We start from the raw sequence: 19,101 nt of genomic DNA, 5'->3' as shown, positions 1-19,101 counted from the left end.
ATTATAAAATAAAATGGAAACAAAAGTTAATGAGGAGGAAAACAAAGGGATTGTTACATGTTTCTTTTTGTTGAATGAAATATGAATCAGTTTGGGAAAACCATCTCTACTTTAACAAAATGGATAATTGCTATTAATTCCAATCCATCTATTTACCCATATTGTACATCCTCGTACATGCGTGTCAAAATCAAACCACACTTTTTGTTTTTATTTAACTCACCTGTTATAATTTAGGGGCTAGATGAAGTAATCAAATAAAGATTAAAAGAATAGTAAGTGAGGCTATGAGTTAGAGCTGAAAAAGATTTTAAATATGATAATAGCTAATTAAAATGCATATTTCTTACTTTTACACTGTTTTTATGTCTCTCATTCCCACATTAGGAAAGTACATAGAACGTTCTCACTAAATTTATGTAATTATTAAAAATGTATTGAAATAATATGGGCACAGTGTGGTTTTAGCTTATTGAGACCTGTATGGGGTAGTTTGTTTTTGAGGATTTGCAATACGTTGTGATGGAGATGAAGGGAAGGATGTGCTTATTCTAGAAAACTGGCTATAGGATTGCTCCCAGAAAGATAATGATGAATTCTTCTAAAAGGTTACAGTAAAATCACTTTCACAATCATCTTCATTACTGCACTATTCACCATAGCCAAGATGCCCTTTGGCAGAAGGATGATTGGAGAAAGTGTGTCATATATACACAATTGTATTGCACCTATCCATTATGAGGACTGTTACATTATTTGCAAAGAAATGGATAGATCTAAAAATATGTTAAGTAAATGAAGTCAGATCCAGACACACAAAGGACCCATGTTCTGTCTCGTATTTGGAAGCCAGAATTATATGCAAGTTAAACAACAATATTAACTAAAGCTTTCATTTTTCAGAGCAATATTTAAAAGGTGTAATTTCTTATAAAATTGAATTTTAATCCAAAAAATTGAATACCAAGAAACAATCACTTGGAAGATGTGAGGGGAAGTCAAATGGAAGGAATAAAAAGAGTTATGGAGTAACAGTGAAGACATTATATTCAATGGAAATAATATGAAACTAGAAAAAATTAAAGTGGGGTGAGGTTTGGAAGGGTAGGAAAAGTTATATAAAGATCCATTATACTTAAAAAACTCATTTATTGAATGGAAATTCCCGTGTACAACTAGTTAAGATAATAAAAACATGATTAAAAACAATGGATACATTTGATCTTAAACTGAATTCTCTTAAGCCATGAGTCATTATAATAGTTTCCTCCTCAGAAATTTTCTTTGCAGGTATTTTCCTCATAGTGACAGAAAAGTGATCAATGCAATGCATATCAATACATCACATTGCACATATAAAATCACAGTAAAAATGCTTGATTTCATCACATGATAAAATAACAGGTAGAATGTGCCAAATGCTAATTGATTGTTTTTCCAAGTACTTTACCTATGGTATATAATTTAATCCTCACAATAATTGCATGAAGTGGAGCTCCTTACATTTTTAATTCTCAGATGATTATATTGAAGTCTTCAGAGTTGGAATTACTAGTACAACATTGCAGACATGGTGTTAGCCTGAGGTTCATCTCCCACTGTATCAATTATCCTCATTCTATTTTATGACTAAAATACCAGCACTTAGTCTACAAATTCTAGGAAAAATTTCCCAGAATTATTGTGTACACTCATAATATTTTACTTTATCTTAGAAAATAGGGAACTGTAATATGAATACTCAAAGTTCATAATCAATGCATACCTCCCTGGTGAAAAGAACTGCTAAAGTATAACATTCTTGATTTCTAGCTCAAAATAGTAGAAATCATATTTTAACCCTTCACTAAACACTGAACTGCCTGGGGACCCTATCTCTATTTAACACTGTCTTACTGAAAGAATGACCTCCATAATTCCTGATGGAAACAGACTGCAGGTCTTATGGACCAATCATTTCCACATTGTAGCTCAACTAAGTTGTTTACCATTAGAAGTATTTTGATTGCTTTTTATACCTAACATTTTGAGAGAAAGGTACTACTTTAAAATGCTATTAAAGCAAGACTGATATAAAAATCACCTTTGACCCTAGATAAATATTTTATCTTTCCTATAACCAAAAATGCACTCTGACCTATCATTAATGTTAGGAATGAGAGGTTTAAAATCATAGACATCAAGGCCTAAGTATGAATTAAAGACTCTCCATTTTGTGAATACTATTGGTTTAAAAAGACATGAAGGGCTGGGAAGGTGGCTTAGTGGTAGAGCGCTTGCCTTTCATGAATGAGGCCCTGGGTTCGATTCCTCAGCACCACAAAAGCAAAAAGAAAAAAGCTGGAAATGACGCTGTGGCTCAAGTGGTAGAGAGCTAGAATTGACCTGAAGAGCTGAGGGATAATGCCCAGAGTTCAGGCCCCACTACCGAACGCCCCCGCAAAAAAGACATCAATACTACCAAATTTTTCAAAATTTCTTATGATGCTGAAGATTCAATTATAAACTATTAACACTTGATCATAACTCATTTTCATGGGAGTAGAATACAAAACACAAGATTAATCCTAATCATTTTAAAAGACCTTTATTTATACTACAAATTCATTCTTATAACTACAAATAATCTAAAAATAACAAGCACAGTGAGACAAAAAATAATTTAACTGCATCATCTACATTCAAAGGACTGTGCTAATAGAAAACAAAATTATACTAATAATTAGGTTACCCAATTCACTTACATTCTTTTATTCTATTTCTTTTAGTTTCATAAAAACTGGCTTTTCATGAAATGATGCATGAAAAGCCTATATACCCACTTACATTTTCAGATCTTAACAATATTTATTTCAGAAATGTCTTTAGCTGTATAGTCAATGAACTAAAATAATAGTAAAATATTTAAATGTTTTTCAGAAATTGCAAAACTCGCTCTGGGATGTTATTTATATTGGAAAAGATATTCGAAAAGCCTTATTTGTTAAAGTTGTGATAGTTACTCCCACAAAAGAACTATTAATGAAGAAACCTTTGTATGTACAAACTTCAAATGCATCCACAATCTGGAGGTGACACATGTTTTTGTTTTTGTTTTTGAAATATATATCTAACACGCATAGCCACAATACTGATTTTCAGTCAATATGATGGGATATTCAAACCTTAAAAATACGGATTTTATTATCTTAGTGTGAATAGATACGATCTTACAAAGAAAGTTATTTTTAACAGAAATCCGGAGTTTACCTACCTTGAGTTTCACAGAAATAACCAGAGAGTAATACTTATTTGTTCAAGTCGGTCAAAATCACTCCATGAGTATTTCTTAAAAATATAATCAATTTAAGAGGTCAAATACATATCTTGAACTGACAGTCATAACTTACTACCCAATTATATGTGTATCTTTTTACCTAACACATACTAAACGCTGAAAATGATCTCTTTTATCTAACTTAATGTTGTAATTGCTTTGATTATGATGATGTTATTAACAAATAAAATGTACAGAAGGGTGTTTCCACTGAAATGACAGGACAGAACACTGATAAATAAAAAAAACATTTTAAAAAACATTTTAACACAGCTCTTTTCAGCCTCACCCTGTTCATATTTGCAAGCAACATTGCAACAGCACACACACACACACACACACACACACACACACACACACACACACACACACACACACACACTTAAACACATATTTGTGCACATGTACACATATACACGCATGCCAAATTCAGAGTTTATTGTACAAAAAAGTTCAAATAAAATATTAGTGATTAGGACAAATTATAATTTGTCTTATTACAAAATAATACATATTCCAGTCACCAGGGTTGTTACATTTTACCTGCCCCTCCACATGTGACCACTTATTTTATTTTAGGTAATTAATTAACTAATTCATTCCTTCATTAGTTAAATACTAATACTAGAGCTTGAACTCAAGGCCTAGCTCTGTCCCAGAATTTGTTATTTTTTTGTTTTAGTTTTCTCAAGGCTAGCATTTTACTGCTTGTAAGACAGCTCCATTTCTAGCTTTTGCTGGTTACTTTCAAACCAGAATCTAATGGACTATTTTTCTTGGTCTGGTTTCAAACCACAATCATCAGATTTCATCTTTCTGATTAGCTAGGAATAATGACATGAACCACCAGTGTGGCTCCTACTTTTTCCTATACTTATCTATTGCATATACTTCGATAGCAATTAAATATTGAGAGTATAGAAGCAAGATGTACACTGAGTATACTCTTCTCTCAGAAAATCAAGTTAGTAATGTAAATTTCTTCTTAAGATCATACACAAAAATACTTAAGAAGAAATCTGATGATGATGATGATGATGATGATGATGATGATGATGTGTGTGTGTGTGTGTGTGTGTGTGTGTGTGTGTGTGTGTGTGTGTGTGTGTGTGTGCTGCAATATGTTTCACATATAAGCACTGTGCAGGGGTGTCCAGCCATTCAGATTTATCGCATAAATATCTGCCTTGAGCTACTAACTCATGGACAATGTCTAAGTGTCCGCTCTAGGCTTCCTGATGAAGAGGGGTATACTCATCCTCATCCCTAGTATTCATGAGTGGCCTTTTTGGAAAGTAGTGTCCGCACTGTAGTAAGCTACAAGAAAAACACTCTACCACTTATCACCTTCCCAGCCCAAGGATTAAGATTCTTGTCTGTAATTTAGTCAAAGCTATGTCTCTTTATGTAGGTGACTAAAAATGTATGTGCTAATTTCAAGTAAATACATAAATTCTATTTCCATCTCTTTTAACAAATAAAACAATAAAACTGCTTTATAAATAGATCAGAAGCATTGATTTTGTGGATAGCTAGGTCATTGCACATCTGTATCTCTCTTCCTCTCTCTCATGATTTTCATAGACAATATGGTTGCTCCATAATTGTCCTAATTTATTTTGCTTTTATATTTTTGGTTGCATCATTTCACTTTCTGCTCTATCATTTCCCATATCAGCACCACATAAACAGAACCACAGAAGTGATTCTGTGGTTCAACTAGTAGAGCGCTTGCTTTGATTTGAAGAGCTCAAGGACAGTGCCAAAGCCCAGAGTTCAGGCCCCACAAGTAATGTTTTTTTTTAAAAAAGAATCTAAATCCTTGATAACTCTAGGAACAAATATGACTGAAATCAGTTGAATCACACTTTTCCTGCACAATGAAAGAAAAGGTCCAGGCTAGGAAAGCTGCTAGAGAAGGCAGGCAGATTGTATCTGTGAAAAAAAACTTTCAGGAAAATGGTATCGAGGATTACTTACTGGTGATCCACTTGCATTGGAAACATGATGCTGAACTATTACTTGCTGATTCTGAAATATTGCTTCGATCATTATATTCTCCAAGAAGAAAAAATGAAATTTAATTGATATCAAAGGAATACTAATACATTTTGACTTCTCATTAAGCATCTTCAATCATCAAAATCACTTGAAAACAGTAGATAGGCCAACTTTTTTAGATGAAAACAAGTGTCTTTAAAAAAACAAGGAATTTAAATAGTCATGCAAAGGACTTCTATTTTACTACTGTATTATACATTTTTTTCTAATGTTGGGTACCAATAAATAATGGATCTATTAGAAAGCTCTTAAAGCTCATATATTGAAAAGTAAGTTCTCTTACACTATATCATAGTATTTCCCAAGTCATATACATAGAAGGCATTGTTTCCTATTTTCTCCTTCCTAGAATAAGCTGCACATGTAGACACCACTGGTCCTCATTTTCAGTCTGTGCATTTGAATACGGAGGAAATCTTTCCTCTGCTCTTTATCAATTCACTACTATCCAGTTAGAATAATTTAGAATAGTAAAAATGGAAAAAGAGAAAATAAATCATGGTGAAAAAACATATGCAGAAAATTCACCGGATTTTCTGACCATGTCAACCAACGTGAGCTACTGGGGAAATACATGGACACCTCATTCCCACTATTACTCAAAGTCTCTGGTTAGGCAATTCTGATGAAGACAAGGAACAAGATGAAAACGTGAAGAATGGTATCAATTGCAAGAAAATAATGGAGAAGAATCCATGCAAATTTCTTCTTTGGGATGCCGAAATTAATCGACTTACTAGAGTTCCGAGACTACTTTCCCAAAAGGCCACTCATATGTATACTAGGGATGAGGTAAGTATACCCCTTTTCATCGGGAAGCCTAGAGTGGACATTTAGACATTGTCCATGAGTTGGTACCTCAAGGCAGATATTCATGCAATAACTCTGAATGGCTTGGCACCCCTGCACAGTGCTTATACGTGGAATAACACCAGAATGGATTCTTTCTTACTTCATTATGATGAAGATACCAATCCCCAAACTAAAGGTCTCTTGACACCCTTGCATTTTGCTGCTGGGAATAGAAATAGCAAAGATATGCTGTATCTCCTTCTGTTGAAACATTATATCAAACCGGGTCTGAAGAACAACTTGGAAGAAACTTCATTTGATATTGCCAAAAGGATAAGTATGTATCACTACCTCTTTGAAATTGTGGATGGCTCTACAAATTGTTCTCCTACGTAGGAGTTTGGTTAAGTTTCTTAAATTTCAAAAGTGCCAGTCCATCCTTTGTGTCCCTACAACATATTTTCATATACAAAGCAACAGCAATATCTTAATTTAAAAATTCATGGATTCCATTGTATTCTTCCACGTGAATTGCCAGATTTGATATCAAAATGTATTCAAGAGTTGTTTGTATGCATCTATAATGATTGCTGCAGAGGTTGAGATTTTTTTAAATTTTAACTTATGGTTGAAATGAATAGTATAGAAACTAAAGATATTCCTGGTGCTTGTCTAAAAAAAGTATCTATGTTTGTATAAAGTCCATAATATATTTCATTGTCTTCTATATATAATACGTTGAAGTCTACATTGATTTACAATATATAGGTTCATTCATAAATGTGTCCTTTCAGATTACATTCCATAAAGTAAAACTTTAAGATTCCTTTTTCCTAGGTCCTTATATTATTTGTTTTTTATTTTTTTATTTTATTTATTTTTTAACAATTACGATTTTTTTATTGTGAAAATACCATACAAAGGAGTTACAGTTACTTGGGCAAGATAATGAGTACATTTTTTAGCAAGAATTGTTGCCTCCTCTTTGTTTCCTTCCCATCTCTTCCCATCTCGCACCCCCAACCCCTCACCTCCGCCTACTCTCCCCCTACTCCTTACCCCGGCCTCCCCTCCACCAGGCCAAAGTTGTAAAGTTCATGTTTCAACATAATGACTTGTACATATCGTTGTTGCAAGGGTCCACCTGTATCCCTATTTAAATTATTTGTTTTTTTCCCTTCCCCTCCACAACTTATCCCAACATCAAATACAGTGAAACCAGGGGTTATACTCTGGGGAAGGGACATAGAAAGCAACAAACAAATCATGATATAAATGTGTTAGAAACAACAACATGAAAAAAAACACTTTTATTCCACCTTCCCATCCCTTCCCATCCTTCCCCCTCCTTCCCATCCAGCCCTCCCTGCCCCCCTACCAAAGTTGTAAAGTTCATTTTCGACATAACAACTTGTACTTGTCATTGTTGCAACGGGTCCACCTGTATTCTTATTTAAAGGACTTGTTTTTCCCCTTCCCCTCTACAAATTATACCGACATCAAATACAGTGAAAGCAGGGGTTATACTGTGGGGGAGGGACATACAAAGCAACAAAGAAATAATCTTATAAATGCATTAGAAACAATCACATGAAAGAAAAAGAACATTTGAATACATATCTTAGGGTTCATTTCCCTAACATCACCTTATTTGACCTTTTCTGCTTGACTCAGACATATACTAGATATGGCAAGTAAGGAACACCATGGGACCTATGTTTCTTTGGGCTTGGCTTACTTAATATAATTTTTTCCAAGTCTTTCCATTTCCTAACAAATGGGGCAATGTCATTCTTTCTGATGGAGACAGAGAATTCTATTGTGTATATATACCACATTTTCTTGATCCATTCTTCTAGTGAGGGGCATCTGGGTTGGTTCCATAAGGTAGTTATAGTAAATAATGCTTCAATAAACATAGTTGTGCTGGCAGCTTTAGTGTGGTCTTGTTTGTAAACATTTGGGTAAATGCCCAAAAGTGGGATTGCTCGGTAAGAGGGGAGCTCTATGTGGAGTCTTTTCAGGAACTTCCATACTACTTTCCAAAGTGGGTGAACAAGTTTACACTCCCATCAACATCCCCTCCAGCATCTGTTGTTGTTAGAGTTCTTGATTTTTGCCATTCTAACTGGGATGATGTGGTATCTCAATGTTGTTTTGATTTGCATTTCTTTTATGGCTCGGGAGGTTGTGCATTCCCTCATGTGTCTATTGGCCATCCTTCTTTCTTCTTCAGAGAAGTTTCTCTTTAAGTCTTTAGCCCACTTATTTATTGGGCAGTTGTTTCTTTGAGGATTTGTTGTTGGGGGGTTTGATTTTTTGAGCTCCAAGTATATTTTAGATATGAGACCCTTGTCCATTGTATGGTTAGTGAAGATCTTCCCCCAATCTGTGGGATTTCTATTGATCTTGCTAGCTATGTCCTTTGCCATAGAGAAGCTCTGCAGCTTCATGCAATCCCATTTGTCCAAACCTTCTTTGATTTGTTGTGTTTCTGGATCTCTATTAAGAAAATTTTGGCCTGCGCCAAGGAGACCTAGGGTTTCTCCTATTCCATCCTGTAATGTTTTCAGAGTGTCTGCTTTGACTCCAAGGTCTTTGATCCATTTGGAGTTGCTTCTGGTGCACGGTGATATATAAGAATCTAGCTTTGGTTTTATACAAGTAGTTAACCAATTTTGCAAGCACCATTTACTGAAAAGACTATCTTGCATTCTATCTTTTTAGCTCCCTTATCATTAGATGGCTATAGGTCCTGAGGTCTGTTCTTGTGCTACTATCATGCTGTTTTGATTACTATGGCTTTATAATAGAGTTTGAAATTTGGTATTGATATTCACTAGCAGTGTTCTTTCCGTTGAGGAGCGTTTTTGCTATTTGGGGTCTTTTATTGTTCCATATGAATTTTTGGATTGCCTCTTCTATTTCCTTGAAGAATGAGGTTGGATTTTGATTGGCATCGCTTTGAATTTGTAGATACCCTTGGGAAGTATTGCCATTTTCACGATGTTAATCTTGCCAATCCAGGATCATGGGCATTTTCGCCATTTTCTTAGTTCTGTTTTTATATCCTTTTTCAAGTTTTTACAGTTTTGATCATAAATGACCTTCACTTCTTTGGTTAAGTTAATTCCTAGGTATTTTATTTTTTGTGGGGCTATTACAAATGGAGTTGCTTTCCTAATTTCAGCAACACTTTACTCATTATTGCCATACAGAAAAGCCATTGATTTGGGGGTTTAATTTTATACCCCAGTACTTTGCCAAAGTTTGGAATCAACTTCAGTAATTTGGGAGTCGAGTCTATCGTATTCTTTAAATACAAGATCATGTCATCTGCAAAGAGGGAGAGTTTTATTTCTTTTTTCCCTATTTGGATCACTTTTATGTTTGCATCTTGTCTTAGTGCTGTAGATAGGAATTCTATTACTAGATTGAAGAGAAGTGGTGATAGTGGACATCCTTGTCTTGTTCCAGAGTTAAGAGGAATGACTTTAGATTTTCACCATTAAGTATAATGGTGCCTGTAGTTTTGTCATATATAGACTTTATTCTATTGAGGAATGTTCCATGGATTCCTAATTTTTCCAGAACCTTCATCAGAAAGGGGTTTTGGATCTAGTCGAATGCTCTTTCTGCATCTATTGAGATAACCATGTGGTTCTTATCCATGCTCCTGTTGATGTGATGAATTATATTAATTGATTTGCGAATATTGACCCAGCTTTGCATCCCTGAAATGAATCCTGTTAGATTGTGGTGTAGGATTTTCTGAAGACGATTGGCCAAAATTTTGAGAAGTTTTGCATCAATGTTCATGAAAGAAATGGGCCTATAGTTCTCTTTCTTTGATGAGTCCTTTCCTGATTTTGGGATGAGAGTTATGATGGCTTCATAGAATGTGTTGGGTAGTGAACTTTCTCTTTCAATTTCATTGAAGAGTTGGAGTAGTATTTGTGTGAGTTCTTCTTTTAAAGGCCTTGTAGAACTCTGCTCTAAACCAACTGGACCTGGACTTTTCTTAGCTGAGAGGTCTCTATTGCAGTTTCTATTTCAATGCTTGAAATGGGCCTCTCAAGATGGTTTAACTAATCTTGGTTTAGTTTTGGCATGTCAATATTTGCTAGGAAAAGGTCCATTTCTGCCACGTTCTCAAACTTATTAGCATAACGTTTTGCGAAATATTCCCTTATAATGTTCTGAATCTTGGTTGTTTCTGTGGTGATGTTTCTATTCTCATCTCTGAGTTTTATTTGGGTGTGTTCTCTTCATTTTCTGATAAGATTTGCGAAGGGCCTGTCAATTTTGTTAATTTTTTCGAACAACCAAGTCTTTCTTTTGTTGATGTTTTCTATAGTTTTTTTGTATTCTAATTCATTTATTTCTGATTTAATTTTAATTAAAATGAATTAATTGAAATAATTATTTCTTTCCATCTATTACATTGGGGTATATCTTGCTGCTCTTTTTCAAGGAGGTTCAGATGTCTCATTAAATTGTTACTTTCAGATCTCTCCAATTTGTTGATGTAAGATCTCAGAGCTATAAACTTGCCTCTAAGTACTGCCTTTGCTTTGTCCCAGAGGAGCTGGTAATTTGTGTGCTCATTTTTGTTGGATAGCATGAACATTTGAATTTCCTGTCTAATCTCTTCCATGACCCACTCATGATTCAGCAGTGTGTTGTTCAGCCTCCATGTGTTACAGGACTTTCTTTGGTGGCTTTTGGTGTTGAGTTCTAATTTTAATCCCTTGTGGTCAGAGAGAATGCACGGTATCACTTCAATGTTTCTGAATTTGGACAAGTTTGCATTGTGGCCTAAAACGTGGTCTATTTTAGAAACTGTTCATGTGTTGCTGAGAAAAATGTGTATTCTGATGCTGATGGGTGAAATATTCGGTAGATATCTGTTAAATCTAGTTGATCTATGAAGTTGTTTAGATCTGGGTTTCTCTGTTGAGTTTTTGCCGAGTTGATCTATCTAGTGGGGAAAATAGTGTGTTAAATCCACAACAATTAATGTCTTTGGACTCTATGGGATTTGAGGGAAACTAGTGTTTCTTGGATAAATTTGGATGCTCCCTTGTTTGGCGAGTAGATATTTAAAATTGTAATATCCTCCTGAAGGAGAGATTCCTTAATTAGTATGTAGCAACCTTCTTTATGTCTTCTCATGAATTTTCATTGGAAGTCTATTTTATCTGATATTAGGATTGCAACTCCCGCCTGTTTATGGGGGCCGTTTGCTTGGTAGATTTTTTTTCCAACCTTTAACATTGAAAATGTGTTTGTTTTTACTGGCAGGATGTGACTCCTGAAGGCAGCATATAGAAGGATCTTGCTTTTTAGTCCTACTAGACAGTCTATGTCGCTTAATTGGAGAATTAAGACCGTTAATGTTGAGAGATAGGACTGAGAGGTATTTGGGAGTTCCTGCCGTGTTATCCACCTTGTTGGGGTCTACAAAAACTGGGTTCTTCCTAAGGTTCTTGGATTCTCAGTTTGGGTGCAGTTTCTAGGCCTTTATTGTGGTCTTGTTGGTTTTCTATGTGTAGGACATCTTTAAGAATCTTTTGTAGGGCTGTTTTGGTAGAGATGTACTGTTTCAATTTTTCTTTGCTATGGAAGGATTTTTTTTGGCCTTCAGTTATGAAGGAGAGTTTAGGTGGATACAGTATTCTTGGGTGGTAGTTGTTTGTCTTTAGGGCATGGCATACATCATTCCAGTCTCTTCTTGCTTTGATTGTCTCTGCTGAGAAATCTGAGGTGATTCTAATTTGTTTCCTTTTATAGGTGATTGATCTTTTCTCCTTGACATGTTTAAGGACCTTTCCCTTGTTCTCAATTCATCCTATGTGGATTATAATGTGACGGTGGGATGTCCTATTCTTGTCTGGTCTATTTGTAGTTCTAAAAGCTTCTTGTATCTGAATAGGCCTATCCTTTTGCATGTTGGGAAGTTCTCTTGTAGGAGCCTGTTAAACAAATTTCCTTGACCATTAACTTCTGTTTCTAGGTGTTCCGCTACACCCATAATCCTCAGATTAGGCCTTCTGATTGTGTCTTCCAAGTGTTGGATAGATCTATCATATTTCTTGGACTTGACTTGGATGGCTGTATGTTCTTTCTCTATAATATCTAGGCTGTCTTCAATCCCCGAGTTTCGATCTTCTGCATGGTCTAAACTGCTGTCAAGACTTTCTATTTTAAAATTTCTTTTCCTTCTAATTGGTCAGCTTTGATGGCTTCAAATTCTTTGTTGAAGCTTTGTTTTTGATGTTGTATGAACTTTTTTACTTCCTTAATTTGGTGTTCAGTGTTCATTCTCAAATCACTTAGTTGAATGTTCATGGTTTGCTTAAATTCCCTTTTCTTCGGTTGGGTTCCATTCAGTATTCCCTTTGTGGTCTCCCTGACTTTCTTCAGCTGTTTATTAATGGATTCCATGTATACCTTTAGTGATCATTGTGTATACTCTCAATTCCTGTATTACTCTTTGCTTAGCTTCCTCATGTTCACGCCATTCCTGTAGTTCTCTTTGAGTGTTCTCAGCCTGCTCATGCCATTCCTGCCTTTTTCTTTAAGTATTCTCAAGCTGTACACCCAAATCCTGTATCAGTTTTTGAGTAGCTTCCTAAGCTCAGAATATTCCTGTATAAACCTTTGGTTTGCCTCCTCTCTCTCCCTATCACACTCATACAGAGTCCTTTGTAGGTTTTCAATCTTTTCCTGTATTGACCTTTTGTTTGCCTCCATTGAACTTTTGTTTGTATCCTCTCTCTCTCTCTCTCTCTCTCTCTCTCTCTCTCTCTCTCTCTCTCTCTCTCTCTCTCTCTCTCTCTCTCTCTCTCTCTCATGCTCATACAGACTCCTTTGTATATTTTCAATCTTTTCATTTATCATGTTTGCCAGCACTGTTTGTAGAGCTAATTGGGAACTCTCCTCTGGATTATTCATTATCTGTTCTGTCCCCTGATTATCATGAGTGGGAGTTGAGATACCCAGGACTTGCCATTTTTCTTGTCTTTTTCTGGCTTACTCGGCCCATTTGGGATGAAAATAACACCAGTTTAGTGCTAGAACACTAACTTAAGACAAGCATCAACCAAAGTCTGTATTTGCACAGTCAATAGTCTGCAGATACAATTTCGTTCAATAGGTACATCTATTCAACGTCAAATGGGCTAACAACCACAAATATGAATTTGACAAACCAGAAATTATTAGGGTTAGGGAGAGATATGGGTAAAAAATAGGAAGGCACAGGGAGAGTTAACTTAACTAAGTCCTAATCTCAAAGCAGGAAATAGGTGGGATAGGTTGAAAGTAGAGATAAAAGAAGAAGAAGAAAGAGCAAGGGGAAAAATAAGAGACCAGAAAAAATAGAAAAGTAAAAATTAAAAATATTATGCAGATTCAAAACGAAATATTCAGAGAAGCACATGCATATAATGCAGAAGGGGAGGGATATAAAGGAGATGTGAAAAACTTAAAAATAAAAATACTGAAAATATTATATAGGTATAAAGAGGTAATACTGCCATTAAGGAATTTAAGTCTAAGAGGTTTTGAACTGAATAATCAATTCTTGGATTAAGTGTGTACACAATAAAGGATAAGGTCTAATAATCAACTGTGGGCATGTCTGAGGATGTGCAGAAAAACAATTAACTCACATAAAAGGGAATGAAAGAAAAGAAAAGGGGAAAAGAATAAGAAAGAAAGAAAAAAGATCAGAAATTCAATAGAGCAAAACAAAAAACAAAAAAAAATTTAAAAGAAAAAGAAAGAAAGAAAAACGCATACACACATATACCTCTAAAAAAATAATAAGAGGGAAAAATGTTACTAGGAAACATTTTATTTTAAAAAAGGTAAAAATTAAAAATTAAAAAAAAAGTTTTAGAAAAAAATTTTTATAAAATGTACAAAAAAAGGAAAAAAAAATAGTTCTTTATTTTGGGAGTGGTGGGAAAAATCCTGTATCTCCCTTGTGTCTATAAACAGCCTTTTGTTTGAGTCTCTGGTCCGCTTGTGGTGTTTGATTTTCCTGTGGCTTGGTTGGTTTCTTAAGTCAGTTTGGTTGAACAGGCAGAAAAATGCTCTGCTTTACCCAGGATTTTGTGATCCTCCTCTCAGTTTAGTTCAATGGGAGGGATATGCTTTGATTATCACAAAAGAGGGAGATGGCTTTTTCCTCAAGTTTGGAGATGCTGTGATGAGGCTAGGTTCTGGGTAGAGTTGAGGCCTTTCAGCAAACAGTAGCTTTTCCTGGGAGCTAGTTTGTAAGAAACTCACAGAGCCCAGCCTGGATCCACTCTCTGGATTTATGTTTACTGAATTTCAATTGATTGTCAAGGCTGCTAAAGGGAGGGGCAGCCTCTGGCTCTGCTTACCCAGTGAAGAAAGCCACTCCTGGGGCTTGCGCCTGAGTTGGATTACTTTTCCCTGGGTCGAGCTGATTCTGGCAGGTCACATAAGCAAAAAGAAAAAATCCAGAAGTTGTGCTGTGGCTCAAGTGGTAGAGTGCTAGCCTTGAGCTGAAGAGCTGAGGGACAGGGCCCAGGCCCAGAGTTCAGGCCCCACGACTGGACCCAAAAAAACCACAACAACAAAAAAATGTAATTGTTCATTATACCTATAATTTCAAAAGTAGCTAAAGCCAAGAAGATGAAAAAGTTGTTCATATGCATGTTTACTTAATGTCCTGGCCTGTCTACCATACAACCAGGCAGGAACTTACACTAATGACTTTCTATCACCAAATATTTCCATAGCTCCTGGAGAAGTCTATATATTTCTCCTCGATATTAGGCCTTAAATGGGTAATGTTTTAATCAAAGTGTTTCCTCTTTCCTCCAGGCTTTAAATTTACAAATGGTAAAGCTTTAGGTCTAACTCTACCAAAAACTGAGGTAGAAATAATGGGATAATACTTTAAAACAGAGTTGCCTTTGATACACTAACCACACAGAACAATGCATAACAATTTCTTATATTATATCTACTTATATATTTTATATTTATATGTGCTGATCTTAAATTTCACACAGTGAATCTAACTAGAATTAATTTATAAATTGACAAATAAATTGAAATTTATTCCCATAAATAGATTGGAACATAAATAATTAGGTTTAGAATATATATTCGAATGTAAAAATTATCAATTCATTGTCTTTGGTATAAGCTTGTGATACCTTCTAAGTGTTCTTGATCTTCTGAATTCACATAGTAAAAAAAAAAACAGTATTGTTTTCCTCTAATCTAGAAGAGATTTTACACTGCTGCTGTGTTTATTGTAATAACTCGCTGGTCCCAAAGTGTTTTTCTCCATATGATGCCTAAAAGCTATTATTCTTCTGCAGTACCCACGGGTCTGAGGATACCAGATCCCAGTTATCTGCATCATCAGATAACAATGGCAAGTCTTCTCACCTTGGCCCATGCAACATGCTAACAGAAAGTAATTGAAGTCCCATCTCAATTTCTCATTTCCTATAATATTTCAGGGCTCCAATTCCTTGCAGTAATTAGCAGTAAGCAATTGTGAAATGTAAGGCAACTTAAAATGAAAGAGGAAACCACAAGATATGAGAGAAAGTATTGTAGTTCAAACTTTCAATTTACAGATGACAAGCCCATATGAGTAAACAAAATCACAAATGTCACAAGATTTTTTTTAATACCTCTCTCCTATTGATGAATGAAAGATTTCAGCCCAGCATAAGTAGGCCAAAAAAATTCCTGGAATGATAGATCCATAATTGTTCTACCAAGGCTAGGAAACTTGACTTCGATGTCAAGTATAATTTAGAAAAACATTGAGAAGACCCTAGTGCTTCAAAACACTGGCACTTCAGTAAAACTTGGTTCTGTAGTATAAAAATGTTGTCATTCTCAAACCAATGTAACTTACATTTAATCTCCTGAAAGTATGTTCCTTTTCAAATAAACTTTTTAGAATCATATTCACCAAAATAACACTTGACAAGTAGATGATAGTGATATTAAAAGTTTCTCAAGTGTAGGAATCAAGTTACAATAGAGTTGATTTATTTACCGAGCACTAATGCCAAATAAGTTCAACCATTCATTAAAGTGTGGAAATAGTATCTCCCACCATTTGCGTTGTTCAGTAGGTGCCTTCCAGAAATGTGTTAAATAGATCAGCCTCCCATATTTCAAACCCAAATATTAGCTAATAAAGTAAATTTCATCACATAAGAAGGTACATTTTAAAAAGTCACTAATAGTTGCCTTATCATGTGTTGCCTTATCATATATTTTCCCTATCTGTCTAACATAGTAATAAATATGACTGTAAGTCTTGAATATGGGTACTGATCAGAGATGTGACAAACATAAAATCTATCTTCTATTTCTATCATATTCCTCTAAGTAGTAAATTTTAGTTTTCTTCTTTTTCCAAAACTTATAGGTAGTAGAAAATATTATCCCATGTAAAATCAAATAATCACAGACCATTGCACAAAGCCATTTATAAAAACTGGTAGTTAGCTATAAATTCTAAGCAATTTTTAAACTTTCTTGTTGACTAAAGATTAATCTTCCAAAAATATGAGAATAAAATCATGTTTAGGTCCTTCACGTCTCCAGTCTTGCAAATTGTTATTACAGATGAATGAATTATGGAAGTATATGCTGACATCAGTTCAAGTATTTGCAGGATTGAAACACCATGGAATATATATAAACGTTTCAAAGTATAAACAGACAATTTAACAGAATAACTATCAGGAAGTTGAAACCAGAAAAAAATAATAGTAAAGACATAGAATGAATGAAAAATGGAACAAGGGGCAAGTACAGCTACAATACTCAATGTACACATATAATAAAAGAAGTGGTAAATCTGAAATAAATCTTGAAGAAAGTGTTGGTTGAGAATGATAGAAGGAGTGACTCTGATCCAGGAGCATTGGACAATTAGATGGACATATTTAATTGTAACACAATTGCACAACCTATTGAACTTCAGTTAAAAACACAACTACAAACAAAAACACACAAAAAGCACAACCAAACAGCAATCTCTAGAAAGTATGTATATGACCTCACAAAATTTTAAGCAGTAAATGAAGGGCAATCTTGGGAAAAGCAAACAAAGCTGTTCAAAGAGGGCAGTTTAAGGTAGGGGAGAATTTTGAACAGTTTTAAATAGATTGTCTAATGTTATAAATCACCTACATCTACTGCACATATTTTCTTCTGTGAGTATTTCTTTTTTTTTGGTCTGGTCATGGTGCCTGAACTCTGGGTCTGGGCGTTGTCCCTTAGCTCTTCAGCTCAAGGCTAGCGCTCTACCACTTGAGCCACAGCTACACTTCCGGCTTTTTTCTTTTTGCTTATGTGGATCTGAGGTATCTAACCCCCATTCTGTGAGTATTCTTTGTCTGAAATGTTTACTCCAGTCCTGAGCTGTGGCTTTATAGCTTATGAAGATAGAATGGAAGAATCAAGATCAAGAACCCATTACACCACTGGAGAGAAAACAGTACCCTATGGTTTCTCTCATCTGTCTTCACTAATCTTTTCTCATACTTTTAATAAAGTCAAGTGATTTTGAATTATATTTCCTTCTTTTTCAGAGAATTATTGTTTGGTAATTAAATGTCAATTCACAAATTTTGATGACTTTTTTTTTAAAGAACTTTGAATTTAAATTCCACTACAACTTTGTTTCACACAGTGAGAGTATATTTCCTGGGTAAGGACAATTCTCAAGGGAACCTACAGGATTTACAGCAAGGTTTGTGAGGTTTGTTTGTTTAGTGTGAAAATGAGCCATATTCACCCACATTGTTCCCTCTCAGCTAAGTCTCCATGGATTTCTTTGCATTAAAGCCTATTTTCTCAGACAATTTTAAATTTTCTTAATAGGCTAAGTTGTTAAAATGTTTGAACAATTAAAATTTACCTGTCAAAAATTTTTAACTCTTTTTAAATTCCTTTATCAGAATCATGAATTCACCAATCTTAATCCCACCTTTACCATCAAAAACAGTTAACATGTGGTTTTAATGATATAGTGTCCATGAAACTACTATTTTCCAGTGGGTTTGTATTGCGTATATTTGACCACATAAGCAGATGCTGAACAAAATGAATTCCAAGATATGGAAACAGATATTTATTTGCAGTTGTTTTTTTATGTACTATGTGATTTCTAGTTTCTTTGAGATTTTCCCCTATGGTTTATCCCCTGCTGTGTTTGATTTTGGTACCCTGTATATTGTGTATACATTTACCTTAATAAGGAAGGGAACAGGAACAAAAACAATGGCGAGTCAAAGTACAAACAGCAAACCAATGCAATAGCAATTCTCACAAGACAATAAGTTGCAAATGTACATTACAACTTGGAAGGGTTATTAGGGTGAAAGAAAAACTTAGAAAATTGAGTGAAGGGATAACAAATTTGAAAAGTTATGTACTCACTACCTTACAATGGCTGTAACCACAGTGCACATCATTTTCACATTAAAATAAAAAAAAATAAGCTGATGAAATAAAATTTCACTGTTTTGGTATAGTAAATATTATTCTTTATGTAGTAACTTTTAAAAAATCAGTCTTATTGGCATCTAATTTGAATTAATTACCTCTTCTTTATCAAAGGGTCATCAACTTGAACGATATCCAACTACAAAATTTTTTCACGGAGTTCCGGGAAGATGGCGGAGGAGAAGCTGGAATCTGAACAAGCTCTCGCATAGAAAGGAGTTTTAGAGTTCCAGTGAACAATCCTAAGCCAGAGAATCACACCAAGTGTGTCATCACAGGACAGAGAGTTAGACAAGAGAGGGGAAGCCAAGGAAATGCAGCAGCTGCTGCTCCGGTGGCGGGGCCGCGGCGGCGGCGACCACCGCCGCGGAGACATACCTGAGACACAGAGAGTCGGGGATGAA

General features: G+C 35.0%; 1 long non-coding RNA gene across 1 annotated transcript in view; it reads right to left on the bottom strand.

Annotated features, from left to right (window-relative positions):
• Positions 1–3,269: 3,269 nt before the first annotated feature.
• The window catches only part of LOC138811588 (uncharacterized), a 39,260-nt gene continuing 23,428 nt past the window's right edge, over positions 3,270–19,101 (bottom strand). Inside the window, exons 3-4 of the long non-coding RNA XR_011367436.1 lie at positions 5,297–5,374; positions 3,270–3,327 (exon numbers count right to left, since the gene is read on the bottom strand). This is a non-coding gene — a long non-coding RNA (uncharacterized lncRNA). The remainder of the gene's footprint in view (positions 3,328–5,296; positions 5,375–19,101) is intronic.

Source organism: Dipodomys merriami, unplaced genomic scaffold (assembly GCF_024711535.1).
Source record: "Dipodomys merriami isolate MVZ:Mamm:240054 unplaced genomic scaffold, mDipMer1.0.p SCAF_538, whole genome shotgun sequence".
Classification (NCBI taxonomy): domain Eukaryota; kingdom Metazoa; phylum Chordata; class Mammalia; order Rodentia; family Heteromyidae; genus Dipodomys; species Dipodomys merriami.
This window is presented reverse-complemented; position numbering and strand designations above follow the sequence as displayed.